The sequence below is a fragment of the Coffea arabica genome, chromosome 11c (genome assembly GCF_036785885.1).
Source record: "Coffea arabica cultivar ET-39 chromosome 11c, Coffea Arabica ET-39 HiFi, whole genome shotgun sequence".
NCBI classification, from domain to species: domain Eukaryota; kingdom Viridiplantae; phylum Streptophyta; class Magnoliopsida; order Gentianales; family Rubiaceae; genus Coffea; species Coffea arabica.
This window is the reverse complement of record NC_092330.1, coordinates 20,007,786-20,026,849: the sequence shown is the minus strand read 5'-3', so window position 1 is coordinate 20,026,849 and position 19,064 is coordinate 20,007,786. Positions and strand designations below refer to the sequence as shown.

Genomic DNA, 19,064 nt, shown 5'->3' with positions numbered 1-19,064 from the left:
TATTTTTTATAAATTATTAAATCATTTATATCCGGATCCGGGTCTAATACGGGTCGGAATACTATATTCCGTATCCGACCCATTTTTTTGTTTGAAAAAACGGATCCGGATCCGGATAACGGAATTAAATCCCTACCCATACCCGAAAAAATTTCAGCGATCCGATCCGGATCCGGGTCTAGACCCGACCCGTTGACAGGCCTAGGGTCACCCATCCTAGTACTACTGTCGCCCAAGCACGCTTAACTTCGGAGTTCTGATGGGATCCGGTGCATTAGTGCTGGTATGATCGCACCCGCCATGTTTCTTTCGCTTTATTCTTTTAAACTGCCACGTCCTGTGAAGCAGTTTGGCTTTTCTGGACCCGAATTCATTCTAAGCGTCAATTCATGAATTTCCTCTCATCCTTTTATTTATTTACTTTTATATTTTTTTCTTGTTGCTTTGCACCTTTTTTTTCCCTCGTCGCACAACTCTCAATTATCCTGAAATTGATCCTTCACGCTTGCGCTTATACATTTGCGCCGACAACTTTGACCGACGATCCGGGCTTCGATCCAGCCGTACCGTTCCTGACTTGTCTCGCGCCTTCAGATCCGCCTTCATGCTTCGATAAGAAGCAAAATATAAAGCAATCGTTCCGACGGAGCTAAATTACTACAGCATAAAGAACGAAGGGGAAATTTGGATTTCGAAACAAAAAAGGGAGGGGTGCAACACGAGGACTTCCCAGTGGGTCACCCATCCTAGTACTACTCTCGCCCAAGCACGCTTAACTTCGGAGTTCTGATGGGATCCGGTGCATTAGTGCTGGTATGATCGCACCCGCCATGTTCCTTTCGCTTTATTCTTTTAAACTGCCCCGTCCTGTGAAGCAGTGTGGCTTTTCTGGACCCGAATTCATTTTAAGCGTCAATTCAAGAATTTCCCCTCATCCTTTTATTTATTTACTTTTACATTTTTTTCTTGTTGATTTGCACCATTTTTTTTCCCTCGTCGCGCAACTCTCAATTATCCTGAAATTGATCCTTCACGCTTGCGCGTATACATTTGCGCGGACAACTTTGACCGACGATCCGGGCTTCGATCCAGCCGTACCGTTCCTGACTTGTCTCGCGCCTTCAGATCCGCCTTCATGCTTCGATGAGAAGCAAAATATAAAGCAATCGTTCCGACGGAGCTAAATTACTACAGCATAAAGAACGAAGGGAAAATTTGGATTTCGAAACAAAAAAGGGAGGGGTTCAACACGAGGATTTCCCAGGGGGTCACCTAGGGGTGTCAACGGGCCGGGTCCGGGCCGGAATTCATTATTCCGGACCCGGACCCGGAGCCGACCCGTTTACCCGACGGGTCTTTTATTCGGTGTTCCGGATCCGGACCCGGCGAGTCTCGGATCCGGGTCGGGTCTACCCGAACAAATTTGCCAAAATTTATAATTTCTAACAAAAAAGAGAAAAAAATATATTTGTAAACTAATTTCTAGCTAATGCAAAGAAAAAACCAAATAAGAAAATAAATCAAATTGATTTTACTCAAATACATCATCCTAATCAAATTATATTGATAATATATATTTTTTATAAATTATTAAATCATTTATATCCGAATCCGGGTCTAATACGGGTCGGAATACTATATTCCGTATCCGACCCGTTTTTTTGTTTGAAAAAACGGATCCGGATCCGGATAACGGAATTAAATCCCTACCCATACCCGCAAAAATTTCAGGGATCCGATCCGGATCCGGGTGTAGACCCGACCCGTTGACCGGCCTAGGGTCACCCATCCTAGTACTACTGTCGCCCAAGCACGCTTAACTTCGAAGTTCTGATGGGATCCGGTGCATTAGTGCTGGTATGATCGCACCCGCCATGTTCCTTTCGCTTTATTCTTTTAAACTGCCACGTCCTGTGAAGCAGTTTGGCTTTTCTGGACCCGAATTCATTCTAAGCGTCAATTCATGAATTTCCTCTCATCCTTTTATTTATTTACTTTTATATTTTTTTCTTGTTGCTTTGCACCTTTTTTTTCCCTCGTCGCACAACTCTCAATTATCCTGAAATTGATCCTTCACGCTTGCGCTTATGCATTTGCGCCGACAACTTTGACCGACGATCCGGGCTTCGATCCAGCCGTACCGTTCCTGACTTGTCTCGCGCCTTCAGATCCGCCTTCATGCTTCGATGAGAAGCAAAATATAAAGCAATCGTTCCGACGGAGCTAAATTACTACAGCATAAAGAACGAAGGGAAAATTTGGATTTCGAAACAAAAAAGGGAGGGGTGCAACACGAGGATTTCCCAGGGGGTCACCTAGGGGTGTCAACGGGCCGGGTCCGGGCCGGAATTCATTATTCCGGACCCGGACCCGGAGCCGACCCGTTTACCCGACGGGTCTTTTATTCGGTGTTCCGGATCCGGACCCGGCGAGTCTCGGATCCGGGTCGGGTCTACCCGAACAAATTTGCCAAAATTTATAATTTCTAACAAAAAAGAGAAAAAGATATATTTGTAAACAAATTTCTAGCTAATGCAAAGAAAAAACCAAATAAGAAAATAAATCAAATTGATTTTACTCAAATACATCATCCTAATCAAATTATATTGATAATATATATTTTTTATAAATTATTAAATCATTTATATCCGGATCCGGGTCTAATACGGGTCGGAATACTATATTCCGTATCCGACCCGTTTTTTTGTTTGAAAAAACGGATCCGGATCCGGATAACGGAATTAAATCCCTACCCATACCCGCAAAAATTTCAGGGATCCGATCCGGATCCGGGTGTAGACCCGACCCGTTGACAGGCCTAGGGTCACCCATCCTAGTACTACTGTCGCCCAAGCACGCTTAACTTCGAAGTTCTGATGGGATCCGGTGCATTAGTGCTGGTATGATCGCACCCGCCATGTTCCTTTCGCTTTATTCTTTTAAACCGCCACGTCCTGTGAAGCAGTTTGGCTTTTCTGGACCCGAATTCATTCTAAGCGTCAATTCATGAATTTCCTCTCATCCTTTTATTTATTTACTTTTATATTTTTTTCTTGTTGCTTTGCACCTTTTTTTTCCCTCGTCGCACAACTCTCAATTATCCTGAAATTGATCCTTCACGCTTGCGCTTATGCATTTGCGCCGACAACATTGACCGACGATCCGGGCTTCGATTCAGCCGTACCGTTCCTGACTTGTCTCGCGCCTTCAGATCCGCCTTCATGCTTCGATGAGAAGCAAAATATAAAGCAATCGTTCCGACGGAGCTAAATTACTACAACATAAAGAACGAAGGGAAAATTTGGATTTCGAAACAAAAAAGGGAGGGGTGCAACACGAGGATTTCCCAGGGGGTCACCTAGGGGTGTCAACGGGCCGGATCCGGGCCGGAATTCTTTATTCCGGACCCGGACCCGGATCCGACCCGTTTACCCGACGGGTCTTTTATTCGGTGTTCCGGATCCGGACCCGGCGAGTCTCGGATCCGGGTCGGGTCTACCCGAACAAATTTGCCAAAATTTATAATTTCTAACAAAAAAGAGAATAAGATATATTTGTAAACTAATTTCTAGCTAATGCAAAGAAAAAACCAAATAAGAAAATAAATCAAATTGATTTTACTCAAATACATCATCCTAATCAAATTATATTGATAATATATATTTTTTATAAATTATTAAATCATTTATATCCGGATCCGGGTCTAGTACGGGTCGGAATATTATATTCCGTATCCGACCCGTTTTTTTGTTTGAAAAAACGGATCCGGATCCGGATAACGGAATTAAATCCCTACCCATACCAGCAAAAATTTCAGGGATCCGATCCGGATCCGGGTGTAGACCCGACCCGTTGACCGGCCTAGGGTCACCCATCCTAGTACTACTGTCGCCCAAGCACGCTTAACTTCGAAGTTCTGATGGGATCCGGTGCATTAGTGCTGGTATGATCGCACCCGCCATGTTCCTTTCGCTTTATTCTTTTAAACTGCCACGTCCTGTGAAGCAGTTTGGCTTTTCTGGACCCGAATTCATTCTAAGCGTCAATTCATGAATTTCCTCTCATCCTTTTATTTATTTACTTTTATATTTTTTTCTTGTTGCTTTGCACCTTTTTTTTCCCTCGTCGCACAACTCTCAATTATCCTGAAATTGATCCTTCACGCTTGCGCTTATACATTTGCGCCGACAACTTTGACCGACGATCCGGGCTTCGATCCAGCCGTACCGTTCCTGACTTGTCTCGCGCCTTCAGATCCGCCTTCATGCTTCGATAAGAAGCAAAATATAAAGCAATCGTTCCGACGGAGCTAAATTACTACAGCATAAAGAACGAAGGGGAAATTTGGATTTCGAAACAAAAAAGGGAGGGGTGCAACACGAGGACTTCCCAGGGGGTCACCCATCCTAGTACTACTCTCGCCCAAGCACGCTTAACTTCGGAGTTCTGATGGGATCCGGTGCATTAGTGCTGGTATGATCGCACCCACCATGTTCCTTTCGCTTTATTCTTTTAAACTGCCCCGTCCTGTGAAGCAGTGTGGCTTTTCTGGACCCGAATTCATTTTAAGCGTCAATTCAAGAATTTCCCCTCATCCTTTTATTTATTTACTTTTACATTTTTTTCTTGTTGATTTGCACCATTTTTTTTCCCTCGTCGCGCAACTCTCAATTATCCTGAAATTGATCCTTCACGCTTGCACTTATACATTTGCGCCGAAAACTTTGACCGACGATCCGGGCTTCGATCCAGCCGTACCGTTCCTGACTTGTCTCGCGCCTTCAGATCCGCCTTCATGCTTCGATGAGAAGCAAAATATAAAGCAATCGTTCCGACGGAGCTAAATTACTACAGCATAAAGAACGAAGGGGAAATTTGGATTTCGAAACAAAAAAGGGAGGGGTGCAACACGAGGATTTCCCAGGGGGTCACCTAGGGGTGTCAACGGGCCGGGTCCGGGCCGGAATTCATTATTCCGGACCCGGACCCGACCCGTTTACCCGACGGGTCTTTTATTCTGTGTTCCGGATCCGGACCCGGCGAGTCTCGGATCCGGGTCGGGTCTACCCGAACAAATTTGCCAAAATTTATAATTTCTAACAAAAAAGAGAAAAAAATATATTTGTAAACTAATTTCTAACTAATGCAAAGAAAAAACCAAATAAGAAAATAAATCAAATTGATTTTACTCAAATACATCATTCTAATCAAATTATATTGATAATATATATTTTTTATAAATTATTAAATCATTTATATCCGGATCCGGGTCTAATACGGGTCGGAATACTATATTCCGTATCCGACCCGTTTTTTTGTTTGAAAAAACGGATCCGGATCCGGATAACGGAATTAAATCCCTACCCATACCCGCAAAAATTTCAGGGATCCGATCCGGATCCGGGTGTAGACCCGACCCGTTGACCGGCCTAGGGTCACCCATCCTAGTACTACTGTCGCCCAAGCACGCTTAACTTCGAAGTTCTGATGGGATCCGGTGCATTAGTGCTGGTATGATCGCACCCGCCATGTTCCTTTCGCTTTATTCTTTTAAACTGCCACGTCCTGTGAAGCAGTTTGGCTTTTCTGGACCCGAATTCATTCTAAGCGTCAATTCATGAATTTCCTCTCATCCTTTTATTTATTTACTTTTATATTTTTTTCTTGTTGCTTTGCACCTTTTTTTTCCCTCGTCGCACAACTCTCAATTATCCTGAAATTGATCCTTCACGCTTGCGCTTATACATTTGCGCCGACAACTTTGACCGACGATCCGGGCTTCGATCCAGCCGTACCGTTCCTGACTTGTCTCGCGCCTTCAGATCCGCCTTCATGCTTCGATAAGAAGCAAAATATAAAGCAATCGTTCCGACGGAGCTAAATTACTACAGCATAAAGAACGAAGGGGAAATTTGGATTTCGAAACAAAAAAGGGAGGGGTGCAACACGAGGACTTCCCAGGGGGTCACCCATCCTAGTACTACTCTCGCCCAAGCACGCTTAACTTCGGAGTTCTGATGGGATCCGGTGCATTAGTGCTGGTATGATCGCACCCGCCATGTTCCTTTCGCTTTATTCTTTTAAACTGCCACGTCCTGTGAAGCAGTTTGGCTTTTCTGGACCCGAATTCATTCTAAGCGTCAATTCATGAATTTCCTCTCATCCTTTTATTTATTTACTTTTATATTTTTTTCTTGTTGCTTTGCACCTTTTTTTTCCCTCGTCGCACAACTCTCAATTATCCTGAAATTGATCCTTCACGCTTGCGCTTATACATTTGCGCCGACAACTTTGACCGACGATCCGGGCTTCGATCCAGCCGTACCGTTCCTGACTTGTCTCGCGCCTTCAGATCCGCCTTCATGCTTCGATGAGAAGCAAAATATAAAGCAATCGTTCCGACGGAGCTAAATTACTACAGCATAAAGAACGAAGGGAAAATTTGGATTTCGAAACAAAAAAGGGAGGGGTGCAACACGAGGATTTCCCAGGGGGTCACCTAGGGGTGTCAACGGGCCGGGTCCGGGCCGGAATTCATTATTCCGGACCCGGACCCGGAGCCGACCCGTTTATCCGACGGGTCTTTTATTCGGTGTTCCGGATCCGGACCCGGCGAGTCTCGGATCCGGATCGGGTCTACCCGAACAAATTTGCCAAAATTTATAATTTCTAACAAAAAAGAGAAAAAGATATATTTGTAAACAAATTTCTAGCTAATGCAAAGAAAAAACCAAATAAGAAAATAAATCAAATTGATTTTACTCAAATACATCATCCTAATCAAATTATATTGATAATATATATTTTTTATAAATTATTAAATCATTTATATCCGGATCCGGGTCTAATACGGGTCGGAATACTATATTCCGTATCCGACCCGTTTTTTTGTTTGAAAAAACGGATCCGGATCCGGATAACGGAATTAAATCCCTACCCATACCCGCAAAAATTTCAGGGATCCGATCCGGATCCGGGTGTAGACCCGACCCGTTGACCGGCCTAGGGTCACCCATCCTAGTACTACTGTCGCCCAAGCACGCTTAACTTCGAAGTTCTGATGGGATCCGGTGCATTAGTGCTGGTATGATCGCACCCGCCATGTTCCTTTCGCTTTATTCTTTTAAACTGCCACGTCCTGTGAAGCAGTTTGGCTTTTCTGGACCCGAATTCATTCTAAGCGTCAATTCATGAATTTCTTCTCATCCTTTTATTTATTTACTTTTATATTTTTTTCTTGTTGCTTTGCACCTTTTTTTTCCCTCGTCGCACAACTCTCAATTATCCTGAAATTGATCCTTCACGCTTGCGCTTATACATTTGCGCCGACAACTTTGACCGACGATCCGGGCTTCGATCCAGCCGTACCGTTCCTGACTTGTCTCGCGCCTTCAGATCCGCCTTCATGCTTCGATAAGAAGCAAAATATAAAGCAATCGTTCCGACGGAGCTAAATTACTACAGCATAAAGAACGAAGGGGAAATTTGGATTTCGAAACAAAAAAGGGAGGGGTGCAACACGAGGACTTCCCAGGGGGTCACCCATCCTAGTACTACTGTCGCCCAAGCACGCTTAACTTCGAAGTTCTGATGGGATCCGGTGCATTAGTGCTGGTATGATCGCACCCGCCATGTTCCTTTCGCTTTATTCTTTTAAACTGCCACGTCCTGTGAAGCAGTTTGGCTTTTCTGGACCCGAATTCATTCTAAGCGTCAATTCATGAATTTCCTCTCATCCTTTTATTTATTTACTTTTATATTTTTTTCTTGTTGCTTTGCACCTTTTTTTTCCCTCGTCGCACAACTCTCAATTATCCTGAAATTGATCCTTCACGCTTGCGCTTATGCATTTGCGCCGACAACTTTGACCGACGATCCGGGCTTCGATCCAGCCGTACCGTTCCTGACTTGTCTCGCGCCTTCAGATCCGCCTTCATGCTTCGATGAGAAGCAAAATATAAAGCAATCGTTCCGACGGAGCTAAATTACTACAGCATAAAGAACGAAGGGGAAATTTGGATTTCGAAACAAAAAAGGGAGGGGTGAAACACGAGGATTTCCCAGGGGGTCACCTAGGGGTGTCAACGGGCCGGGTCCGGGCCGGAATTCATTATTCCGGAGCCGGACCCGGATCCGACCCGTTTACCCGACGGGTCTTTTATTCTGTGTTCCGGATCCGGACCCGGCGAGTCTCGGATCCGGGTCGGGTCTACCCGAACAAATTTGCCAAAATTTATAATTTCTAACAAAAAAGAGAAAAAAATATATTTGTAAACTAATTTCTAACTAATGCAAAGAAAAAACCAAATAAGAAAATAAATCAAATTGATTTTACTCAAATACATCATCCTAATCAAATTATATTGATAATATATATTTTTTATAAATTATTAAATCATTTATATCCGGATCCGGGTCTAATACGGGTCGGAATACTATATTCCGTATCCGACCCATTTTTTTGTTTGAAAAAACGGATCCGGATCCGGATAACGGAATTAAATCCCTACCCATACCCGAAAAAATTTCAGCGATCCGATCCGGATCCGGGTCTAGACCCGACCCGTTGACAGGCCTAGGGTCACCCATCCTAGTACTACTGTCGCCCAAGCACGCTTAACTTCGGAGTTCTGATGGGATCCGGTGCATTAGTGCTGGTATGATCGCACCCGCCATGTTCCTTTCGCTTTATTCTTTTAAACTGCCACGTCCTGTGAAGCAGTTTGGCTTTTCTGGACCCGAATTCATTCTAAGCGTCAATTCATGAATTTCCTCTCATCCTTTTATTTATTTACTTTTATATTTTTTTCTTGTTGCTTTGCACCTTTTTTTTCCCTCGTCGCACAACTCTCAATTATCCTGAAATTGATCCTTCACGCTTGCGCTTATACATTTGCGCCGACAACTTTGACCGACGATCCGGGCTTCGATCCAGCCGTACCGTTCCTGACTTGTCTCGCGCCTTCAGATCCGCCTTCATGCTTCGATGAGAAGCAAAATATAAAGCAATCGTTCCGACGGAGCTAAATTACTACAGCATAAAGAACGAAGGGGAAATTTGGATTTCGAAACAAAAAAGGGAGGGGTGCAACACGAGGATTTCCCAGTGGGTCACCCATCCTAGTACTACTCTCGCCCAAGCACGCTTAACTTCGGAGTTCTGATGGGATCCGGTGCATTAGTGCTGGTATGATCGCACCCGCCATGTTCCTTTCGCTTTATTCTTTTAAACTGCCCCGTCCTGTGAAGCAGTGTGGCTTTTCTGGACCCGAATTCATTTTAAGCGTCAATTCAAGAATTTCCCCTCATCCTTTTATTTATTTACTTTTACATTTTTTTCTTGTTGATTTGCACCATTTTTTTTTCCCTCGTCGCGCAACTCTCAATTATTCTGAAATTGATCCTTCACGCTTGCACTTATACATTTGCGCCGACAACTTTGACCGACGATCCGGGTTTCGATCCAGCCGTACCGTTCCTGACTTGTCTCGCGCCTTCAGATCCGCCTTCATGCTTCGATGAGAAGCAAAATATAAAGCAATCGTTCCGACGGAGCTAAATTACTACAGCATAAAGAACGAAGGGAAAATTTGGATTTCGAAACAAAAAAGGGAGGGGTGCAACACGAGGATTTCCCAGGGGGTTACCTAGGGGTGTCAACGGGCCGGGTCCGGGCCGGAATTCATTATTCCGGACCCGGACCCGGAGCCGACCCGTTTATCCGACGGGTCTTTTATTCGGTGTTCCGGATCCGGACCCGGCGAGTCTCGGATCCGGATCGGGTCTACCCGAACAAATTTGCCAAAATTTATAATTTCTAACAAAAAAGAGAAAAAGATATATTTGTAAACAAATTTCTAGCTAATGCAAAGAAAAAACCAAATAAGAAAATAAATCAAATTGATTTTACTCAAATACATCATCCTAATCAAATTATATTGATAATATATATTTTTTATAAATTATTAAATCATTTATATCCGGATCCGGGTCTAATACGGGTCGGAATACTATATTCCGTATCCGACCCGTTTTTTTGTTTGAAAAAACGGATCCGGATCCGGATAACGGAATTAAATCCCTACCCATACCCGCAAAAATTTCAGGGATCCGATCCGGATCCGGGTGTAGACCCGACCCGTTGACCGGCCTAGGGTCACCCATCCTAGTACTACTGTCGCCCAAGCACGCTTAACTTCGAAGTTCTGATGGGATCCGGTGCATTAGTGCTGGTATGATCGCACCCGCCATGTTCCTTTCGCTTTATTCTTTTAAACTGCCACGTCCTGTGAAGCAGTTTGGCTTTTCTGGACCCGAATTCATTCTAAGCGTCAATTCATGAATTTCTTCTCATCCTTTTATTTATTTACTTTTATATTTTTTTCTTGTTGCTTTGCACCTTTTTTTTCCCTCGTCGCACAACTCTCAATTATCCTGAAATTGATCCTTCACGCTTGCGCTTATACATTTGCGCCGACAACTTTGACCGACGATCCTGGCTTCGATCCAGCCGTACCGTTCCTGACTTGTCTCGCGCCTTCAGATCCGCCTTCATGCTTCGATAAGAAGCAAAATATAAAGCAATCGTTCCGACGGAGCTAAATTACTACAGCATAAAGAACGAAGGGGAAATTTGGATTTCGAAACAAAAAAGGGAGGGGTGCAACACGAGGACTTCCCAGGGGGTCACCCATCCTAGTACTACTGTCGCCCAAGCACGCTTAACTTCGAAGTTCTGATGGGATCCGGTGCATTAGTGCTGGTATGATCGCACCCGCCATGTTCCTTTCGCTTTATTCTTTTAAACTGCCACGTCCTGTGAAGCAGTTTGGCTTTTCTGGACCCGAATTCATTCTAAGCGTCAATTCATGAATTTCCTCTCATCCTTTTATTTATTTACTTTTATATTTTTTTCTTGTTGCTTTGCACCTTTTTTTTCCCTCGTCGCACAACTCTCAATTATCCTGAAATTGATCCTTCACGCTTGCGCTTATGCATTTGCGCCGACAACTTTGACCGACGATCCGGGCTTCGATCCAGCCGTACCGTTCCTGACTTGTCTCGCGCCTTCAGATCCGCCTTCATGCTTCGATGAGAAGCAAAATATAAAGCAATCGTTCCGACGGAGCTAAATTACTACAGCATAAAGAACGAAGGGGAAATTTGGATTTCGAAACAAAAAAGGGAGGGGTGAAACACGAGGATTTCCCAGGGGGTCACCTAGGGGTGTCAACGGGCCGGGTCCGGGCCGGAATTCATTATTCCGGAGCCGGACCCGGATCCGACCCGTTTACCCGACGGGTCTTTTATTCTGTGTTCCGGATCCGGACCCGGCGAGTCTCGGATCCGGGTCGGGTCTACCCGAACAAATTTGCCAAAATTTATAATTTCTAACAAAAAAGAGAAAAAAATATATTTGTAAACTAATTTCTAACTAATGCAAAGAAAAAACCAAATAAGAAAATAAATCAAATTGATTTTACTCAAATACATCATCCTAATCAAATTATATTGATAATATATATTTTTTATAAATTATTAAATCATTTATATCCGGATCCGGGTCTAATACGGGTCGGAATACTATATTCCGTATCCGACCCATTTTTTTGTTTGAAAAAACGGATCCGGATCCGGATAACGGAATTAAATCCCTACCCATACCCGAAAAAATTTCAGCGATCCGATCCGGATCCGGGTCTAGACCCGACCCGTTGACAGGCCTAGGGTCACCCATCCTAGTACTACTGTCGCCCAAGCACGCTTAACTTCGGAGTTCTGATGGGATCCGGTGCATTAGTGCTGGTATGATCGCACCCGCCATGTTCCTTTCGCTTTATTCTTTTAAACTGCCACGTCCTGTGAAGCAGTTTGGCTTTTCTGGACCCGAATTCATTCTAAGCGTCAATTCATGAATTTCCTCTCATCCTTTTATTTATTTACTTTTATATTTTTTTCTTGTTGCTTTGCACCTTTTTTTTCCCTCGTCGCACAACTCTCAATTATCCTGAAATTGATCCTTCACGCTTGCGCTTATACATTTGCGCCGACAACTTTGACCGACGATCCGGGCTTCGATCCAGCCGTACCGTTCCTGACTTGTCTCGCGCCTTCAGATCCGCCTTCATGCTTCGATGAGAAGCAAAATATAAAGCAATCGTTCCGACGGAGCTAAATTACTACAGCATAAAGAACGAAGGGGAAATTTGGATTTCGAAACAAAAAAGGGAGGGGTGCAACACGAGGATTTCCCAGTGGGTCACCCATCCTAGTACTACTCTCGCCCAAGCACGCTTAACTTCGGAGTTCTGATGGGATCCGGTGCATTAGTGCTGGTATGATCGCACCCGCCATGTTCCTTTCGCTTTATTCTTTTAAACTGCCCCGTCCTGTGAAGCAGTGTGGCTTTTCTGGACCCGAATTCATTTTAAGCGTCAATTCAAGAATTTCCCCTCATCCTTTTATTTATTTACTTTTACATTTTTTTCTTGTTGATTTGCACCATTTTTTTTTCCCTCGTCGCGCAACTCTCAATTATTCTGAAATTGATCCTTCACGCTTGCACTTATACATTTGCGCCGACAACTTTGACCGACGATCCGGGTTTCGATCCAGCCGTACCGTTCCTGACTTGTCTCGCGCCTTCAGATCCGCCTTCATGCTTCGATGAGAAGCAAAATATAAAGCAATCGTTCCGACGGAGCTAAATTACTACAGCATAAAGAACGAAGGGGAAATTTGGATTTCGAAACAAAAAAGGGAGGGGTGCAACACGAGGATTTCCCAGGGGGTCACCTAGGGGTGTCAACGGGCCGGGTCCGGGCCGGAATTCATTATTCCGGACCCGGACCCGGAGCCGACCCGTTTACCCGACGGGTCTTTTATTCGGTGTTCCGGATCCGGACCCGGCGAGTCTCGGATCCGGGTCGGGTCTACCCGAACAAATTTGCCAAAATTTATAATTTCTAACAAAAAAGAGAAAAAGATATATTTGTAAACTAATTTCTAGCTAATGCAAAGAAAAAACCAAATAAGAAAATAAATCAAATTGATTTTACTCAAATACATCATCCTAATCAAATTATATTGATAATATATATTTTTTATAAATTGTTAAATCATTTATATCCGGATCCGGGTCTAGTACGGGTCGGAATACTATATTCCGTATCCGACCCGTTTTTTTGTTTGAAAAAACGGATCCGGATCCGGATAACGGAATTAAATCCCTACCCATACCAGCAAAAATTTCAGGGATCCGATCCGGATCCGGGTGTAGACCCGACCCGTTGACCGGCCTAGGGTCACCCATCCTAGTACTACTGTCGCCCAAGCACGCTTAACTTCGAAGTTCTGATGGGATCCGGTGCATTAGTGCTGGTATGATCGCACCCGCCATGTTCCTTTCGCTTTATTCTTTTAAACTGCCACGTCCTGTGAAGCAGTTTGGCTTTTCTGGACCCGAATTCATTCTAAGCGTCAATTCATGAATTTCCTCTTATCCTTTTATTTATTTACTTTTATATTTTTTTCTTGTTGCTTTGCACCTTTTTTTTCCCTCGTCGCACAACTCTCAATTATCCTGAAATTGATCCTTCACGCTTGCGCTTATGCATTTGCGCCGACAACTTTGACCGACGATCCGGGCTTCGATCCAGCCGTACCGTTCCTGACTTGTCTCGCGCCTTCAGATCCGCCTTCATGCTTCGATGAGAAGCAAAATATAAAGCAATCGTTCCGACGGAGCTAAATTACTACAGCATAAAGAACGAAGGGGAAATTTGGATTTCGAAACAAAAAAGGGAGGGGTGAAACACGAGGATTTCCCAGGGGGTCACCTAGGGGTGTCAACGGGCCGGGTCCGGGCCGGAATTCATTATTCCGGAGCCGGACCCGGATCCGACCCGTTTACCCGACGGGTCTTTTATTCTGTGTTCCGGATCCGGACCCGGCGAGTCTCGGATCCGGGTCGGGTCTACCCGAACAAATTTGCCAAAATTTATAATTTCTAACAAAAAAGAGAAAAAAATATATTTGTAAACTAATTTCTAACTAATGCAAAGAAAAAACCAAATAAGAAAATAAATCAAATTGATTTTACTCAAATACATCATCCTAATCAAATTATATTGATAATATATATTTTTTATAAATTATTAAATCATTTATATCCGGATCCGGGTCTAATACGGGTCGGAATACTATATTCCGTATCCGACCCATTTTTTTGTTTGAAAAAACGGATCCGGATCCGGATAACGGAATTAAATCCCTACCCATACCCGAAAAAATTTCAGCGATCCGATCCGGATCCGGGTCTAGACCCGACCCGTTGACAGGCCTAGGGTCACCCATCCTAGTACTACTGTCGCCCAAGCACGCTTAACTTCGGAGTTCTGATGGGATCCGGTGCATTAGTGCTGGTATGATCGCACCCGCCATGTTCCTTTCGCTTTATTCTTTTAAACTGCCACGTCCTGTGAAGCAGTTTGGCTTTTCTGGACCCGAATTCATTCTAAGCGTCAATTCATGAATTTCCTCTCATCCTTTTATTTATTTACTTTTATATTTTTTTCTTGTTGCTTTGCACCTTTTTTTTCCCTCGTCGCACAACTCTCAATTATCCTGAAATTGATCCTTCACGCTTGCGCTTATACATTTGCGCCGACAACTTTGACCGACGATCCGGGCTTCGATCCAGCCGTACCGTTCCTGACTTGTCTCGCGCCTTCAGATCCGCCTTCATGCTTCGATGAGAAGCAAAATATAAAGCAATCGTTCCGACGGAGCTAAATTACTACAGCATAAAGAACGAAGGGGAAATTTGGATTTCGAAACAAAAAAGGGAGGGGTGCAACACGAGGATTTCCCAGGGGGTCACCTAGGGGTGTCAACGGGCCGGGTCCGGGCCGGAATTCATTATTCCGGACCCGGACCCGGATCCGACCCGTTTACCCGACGGGTCTTTTATTCTGTGTTCCGGATCCGGACCCGGCGAGTCTCGGATCCGGGTCGGGTCTACCCGAACAAATTTGCCAAAATTTATAATTTCTAACAAAAAAGAGAAAAAAATATATTTGTAAACTAATTTCTAACTAATGCAAAGAAAAAACCAAATAAGAAAATAAATCAAATTGATTTTACTCAAATACATCATCCTAATCAAATTATATTGATAATATATATTTTTTATAAATTATTAAATCATTTATATCCGGATCCGGGTCTAATACGGGTCGGAATACTATATTCCGTATCCGACCCGTTTTTTTGTTTGAAAAAACGGATCCGGATCCGGATAACGGAATTAAATCCCTACCCATACCCGAAAAAATTTCAGCGATCCGATCCGGATCCGGGTCTAGACCCGACCCGTTGACCGGCCTAGGGTCACCCATCCTAGTACTACTGTCGCCCAAGCACGCTTAACTTCGAAGTTCTGATGGGATCCGGTGCATTAGTGCTGGTATGATCGCACCCGCCATGTTCCTTTCGCTTTATTCTTTTAAACTGCCCCGTCCTGTGAAGCAGTGTGGCTTTTCTGGACCCGAATTCATTTTAAGCGTCAATTCAAGAATTTCCCCTCATCCTTTTATTTATTTACTTTTACATTTTTTTCTTGTTGATTTGCACCATTTTTTTTTCCCTCGTCGCGCAACTCTCAATTATTCTGAAATTGATCCTTCACGCTTGCACTTATACATTTGCGCCGACAACTTTGACCGACGATCCGGGTTTCGATCCAGCCGTACCGTTCCTGACTTGTCTCGCGCCTTCAGATCCGCCTTCATGCTTCGATGAGAAGCAAAATATAAAGCAATCGTTCCGACGGAGCTAAATTACTACAGCATAAAGAACGAAGGGGAAATTTGGATTTCGAAACAAAAAAGGGAGGGGTGCAACACGAGGATTTCCCAGGGGGTCACCTAGGGGTGTCAACGGGCCGGGTCCGGGCCGGAATTCATTATTCCGGACCCGGACCCGGATCCGACCCGTTTACCCGACGGGTCTTTTATTCGGTGTTCCGGATCCGGACCCGGCGAGTCTCGGATCCGGATCGGGTCTACCCGAACAAATTTGCCAAAATTTATAATTTCTAACAAAAAAGAGAAAAAGATATATTTGTAAACAAATTTCTAGCTAATGCAAAGAAAAAACCAAATAAGAAAATAAATCAAATTGATTTTACTCAAATACATCATCCTAATCAAATTATATTGATAATATATATTTTTTATAAATTATTAAATCATTTATATCCGGATCCGGGTCTAATACGGGTCGGAATACTATATTCCGTATCCGACCCGTTTTTTTGTTTGAAAAAACGGATCCGGATCCGGATAACGGAATTAAATCCCTACCCATACCCGCAAAAATTTCAGGGATCCGATCCGGATCCGGGTGTAGACCCGACCCGTTGACCGGCCTAGGGTCACCCATCCTAGTACTACTGTCGCCCAAGCACGCTTAACTTCGAAGTTCTGATGGGATCCGGTGCATTAGTGCTGGTATGATCGCACCCGCCATGTTCCTTTCGCTTTATTCTTTTAAACTGCCACGTCCTGTGAAGCAGTTTGGCTTTTCTGGACCCGAATTCATTCTAAGCGTCAATTCATGAATTTCTTCTCATCCTTTTATTTATTTACTTTTATATTTTTTTCTTGTTGCTTTGCACCTTTTTTTTCCCTCGTCGCACAACTCTCAATTATCCTGAAATTGATCCTTCACGCTTGCGCTTATACATTTGCGCCGACAACTTTGACCGACGATCCTGGCTTCGATCCAGCCGTACCGTTCCTGACTTGTCTCGCGCCTTCAGATCCGCCTTCATGCTTCGATAAGAAGCAAAATATAAAGCAATCGTTCCGACGGAGCTAAATTACTACAGCATAAAGAACGAAGGGGAAATTTGGATTTCGAAACAAAAAAGGGAGGGGTGCAACACGAGGACTTCCCAGGGGGTCACCCATCCTAGTACTACTGTCGCCCAAGCACGCTTAACTTCGAAGTTCTGATGGGATCCGGTGCATTAGTGCTGGTATGATCGCACCCGCCATGTTCCTTTCGCTTTATTCTTTTAAACTGCCACGTCCTGTGAAGCAGTTTGGCTTTTCTGGACCCGAATTCATTCTAAGCGTCAATTCATGAATTTCCTCTCATCCTTTTATTTATTTACTTTTATATTTTTTTCTTGTTGCTTTGCACCTTTTTTTTCCCTCGTCGCACAACTCTCAATTATCCTGAAATTGATCCTTCACGCTTGCGCTTATGCATTTGCGCCGACAACTTTGACCGACGATCCGGGCTTCGATCCAGCCGTACCGTTCCTGACTTGTCTCGCGCCTTCAGATCCGCCTTCATGCTTCGATGAGAAGCAAAATATAAAGCAATCGTTCCGACGGAGCTAAATTACTACAGCATAAAGAACGAAGGGGAAATTTGGATTTCGAAACAAAAAAGGGAGGGGTGAAACACGAGGATTTCCCAGGGGGTCACCTAGGGGTGTCAACGGGCCGGGTCCGGGCCGGAATTCATTATTCCGGAGCCGGACCCGGATCCGACCCGTTTACCCGACGGGTCTTTTATTCTGTGTTCCGGATCCGGACCCGGCGAGTCTCGGATCCGGGTCGGGTCTACCCGAACAAATTTGCCAAAATTTATAATTTCTAACAAAAAAGAGAAAAAAATATATTTGTAAACTAATTTCTAACTAATGCAAAGAAAAAACCAAATAAGAAAATAAATCAAATTGATTTTACTCAAATACATCATCCTAATCAAATTATATTGATAATATATATTTTTTATAAATTATTAAATCATTTATATCCGGATCCGGGTCTAATACGGGTCGGAATACTATATTCCGTATCCGACCCATTTTTTTGTTTGAAAAAACGGATCCGGATCCGGATAACGGAATTAAATCCCTACCCATACCCGAAAAAATTTCAGCGATCCGATCCGGATCCGGGTCTAGACCCGACCCGTTGACAGGCCTAGGGTCACCCATCCTAGTACTACTGTCGCCCAAGCACGCTTAACTTCGGAGTTCTGATGGGATCCGGTGCATTAGTGCTGGTATGATCGCACCCGCCATGTTCCTTTCGCTTTATTCTTTTAAACTGCCACGTCCTGTGAAGCAGTTTGGCTTTTCTGGACCCGAATTCATTCTAAGCGTCAATTCATGAATTTCCTCTCATCCTTTTATTTATTTACTTTTATATTTTTTTCTTGTTGCTTTGCACCTTTTTTTTCCCTCGTCGCACAACTCTCAATTATCCTGAAATTGATCCTTCACGCTTGCGCTTATACATTTGCGCCGACAACTTTGACCGACGATCCGGGCTTCGATCCAGCCGTACCGTTCCTGACTTGTCTCGCGCCTTCAGATCCGCCTTCATGCTTCGATGAGAAGCAAAATATAAAGCAATCGTTCCGACGGAGCTAAATTACTACAGCATAAAGAACGAAGGGGAAATTTGGATTTCGAAACAAAAAAGGGAGGGGTGCAACACGAGGATTTCCCAGTGGGTCACCCATCCTAGTACTACTCTCGCCCAAGCACGCTTAACTTCGGAGTTCTGATGGGATCCGGTGCATTAGTGCTGGTATGATCGCACCCGCCATGTTCCTTTCGCTTTATTCTTTTAAACTGCCCCGTCCTGTGAAGCAGTGTGGCTTTTCTGGACCCGAATTCATTTTAAGCGTCAATTCAAGAATTTCCCCTCATCCTTTTATTTATTTACTTTTACATTTTTTTCTTGTTGATTTGCACCATTTTTTTTTCCCTCGTCGCGCAACTCTCAATTATTCTGAAATTGATCCTTCACGCTTGCACTTATACATTTGCGCCGACAACTTTGACCGACGATCCGGGTTTCGATCCAGCCGTACCGTTCCTGACTTGTCTCGCGCCTTCAGATCCGCCTTCATGCTTCGATGAGAAGCAAAATATAAAGCAATCGTTCCGACGGAGCTAAATTACTACAGCATAAAGAACGAAGGGGAAATTTGGATTTCGAAACAAAAAAGGGAGGGGTGCAACACGAGGATTTCCC

General features: G+C 43.9%; 9 non-coding genes and 14 pseudogenes across 9 annotated transcripts; all 23 read right to left on the bottom strand.

The window, feature by feature from the left end:
* Positions 1-179: 179 nt before the first annotated feature.
* Positions 180-297, bottom strand: LOC140018568 (5S ribosomal RNA; annotated as a pseudogene).
* Positions 298-708: 411 nt separating this feature from the next.
* Positions 709-827, bottom strand: LOC140017591 (5S ribosomal RNA). Its single transcript, XR_011823899.1, has one exon. It is a non-coding gene; the product is annotated as a 5S ribosomal RNA (ribosomal RNA).
* Positions 828-1,753: 926 nt separating this feature from the next.
* LOC140019422 (5S ribosomal RNA) lies at positions 1,754-1,871 on the bottom strand (annotated as a pseudogene).
* A 919-nt stretch (positions 1,872-2,790) lies between these two features.
* Positions 2,791-2,914, bottom strand: LOC140020029 (5S ribosomal RNA; annotated as a pseudogene).
* A 925-nt stretch (positions 2,915-3,839) lies between these two features.
* Positions 3,840-3,957, bottom strand: LOC140019421 (5S ribosomal RNA; annotated as a pseudogene).
* A 411-nt stretch (positions 3,958-4,368) lies between these two features.
* LOC140017329 (5S ribosomal RNA) lies at positions 4,369-4,487 on the bottom strand. Its single transcript, XR_011823639.1, has one exon. It is a non-coding gene; the product is annotated as a 5S ribosomal RNA (ribosomal RNA).
* A 920-nt stretch (positions 4,488-5,407) lies between these two features.
* LOC140019420 (5S ribosomal RNA) lies at positions 5,408-5,525 on the bottom strand (annotated as a pseudogene).
* A 411-nt stretch (positions 5,526-5,936) lies between these two features.
* LOC140017318 (5S ribosomal RNA) lies at positions 5,937-6,055 on the bottom strand. The gene has a single exon (XR_011823628.1). It is a non-coding gene; the product is annotated as a 5S ribosomal RNA (ribosomal RNA).
* A 925-nt stretch (positions 6,056-6,980) lies between these two features.
* LOC140019419 (5S ribosomal RNA) lies at positions 6,981-7,098 on the bottom strand (annotated as a pseudogene).
* A 411-nt stretch (positions 7,099-7,509) lies between these two features.
* Positions 7,510-7,628, bottom strand: LOC140018125 (5S ribosomal RNA). Its single transcript, XR_011824427.1, has one exon. It is a non-coding gene; the product is annotated as a 5S ribosomal RNA (ribosomal RNA).
* Positions 7,629-8,553: 925 nt separating this feature from the next.
* LOC140018567 (5S ribosomal RNA) lies at positions 8,554-8,671 on the bottom strand (annotated as a pseudogene).
* Positions 8,672-9,082: 411 nt separating this feature from the next.
* LOC140017667 (5S ribosomal RNA) lies at positions 9,083-9,201 on the bottom strand. Its single transcript, XR_011823974.1, has one exon. It is a non-coding gene; the product is annotated as a 5S ribosomal RNA (ribosomal RNA).
* Positions 9,202-10,128: 927 nt separating this feature from the next.
* LOC140019418 (5S ribosomal RNA) lies at positions 10,129-10,246 on the bottom strand (annotated as a pseudogene).
* Positions 10,247-10,657: 411 nt separating this feature from the next.
* On the bottom strand, positions 10,658-10,776 carry LOC140018124 (5S ribosomal RNA). Its single transcript, XR_011824426.1, has one exon. It is a non-coding gene; the product is annotated as a 5S ribosomal RNA (ribosomal RNA).
* Positions 10,777-11,701: 925 nt separating this feature from the next.
* Positions 11,702-11,819, bottom strand: LOC140018566 (5S ribosomal RNA; annotated as a pseudogene).
* A 411-nt stretch (positions 11,820-12,230) lies between these two features.
* Positions 12,231-12,349, bottom strand: LOC140017666 (5S ribosomal RNA). Its single transcript, XR_011823973.1, has one exon. It is a non-coding gene; the product is annotated as a 5S ribosomal RNA (ribosomal RNA).
* A 927-nt stretch (positions 12,350-13,276) lies between these two features.
* LOC140019417 (5S ribosomal RNA) lies at positions 13,277-13,394 on the bottom strand (annotated as a pseudogene).
* A 925-nt stretch (positions 13,395-14,319) lies between these two features.
* Positions 14,320-14,437, bottom strand: LOC140018564 (5S ribosomal RNA; annotated as a pseudogene).
* A 925-nt stretch (positions 14,438-15,362) lies between these two features.
* Positions 15,363-15,480, bottom strand: LOC140019416 (5S ribosomal RNA; annotated as a pseudogene).
* A 927-nt stretch (positions 15,481-16,407) lies between these two features.
* On the bottom strand, positions 16,408-16,525 carry LOC140019414 (5S ribosomal RNA; annotated as a pseudogene).
* Positions 16,526-16,936: 411 nt separating this feature from the next.
* LOC140018122 (5S ribosomal RNA) lies at positions 16,937-17,055 on the bottom strand. The gene has a single exon (XR_011824424.1). It is a non-coding gene; the product is annotated as a 5S ribosomal RNA (ribosomal RNA).
* Positions 17,056-17,980: 925 nt separating this feature from the next.
* On the bottom strand, positions 17,981-18,098 carry LOC140018563 (5S ribosomal RNA; annotated as a pseudogene).
* Positions 18,099-18,509: 411 nt separating this feature from the next.
* On the bottom strand, positions 18,510-18,628 carry LOC140017664 (5S ribosomal RNA). The gene has a single exon (XR_011823971.1). It is a non-coding gene; the product is annotated as a 5S ribosomal RNA (ribosomal RNA).
* Positions 18,629-19,064: the final 436 nt, after the last annotated feature.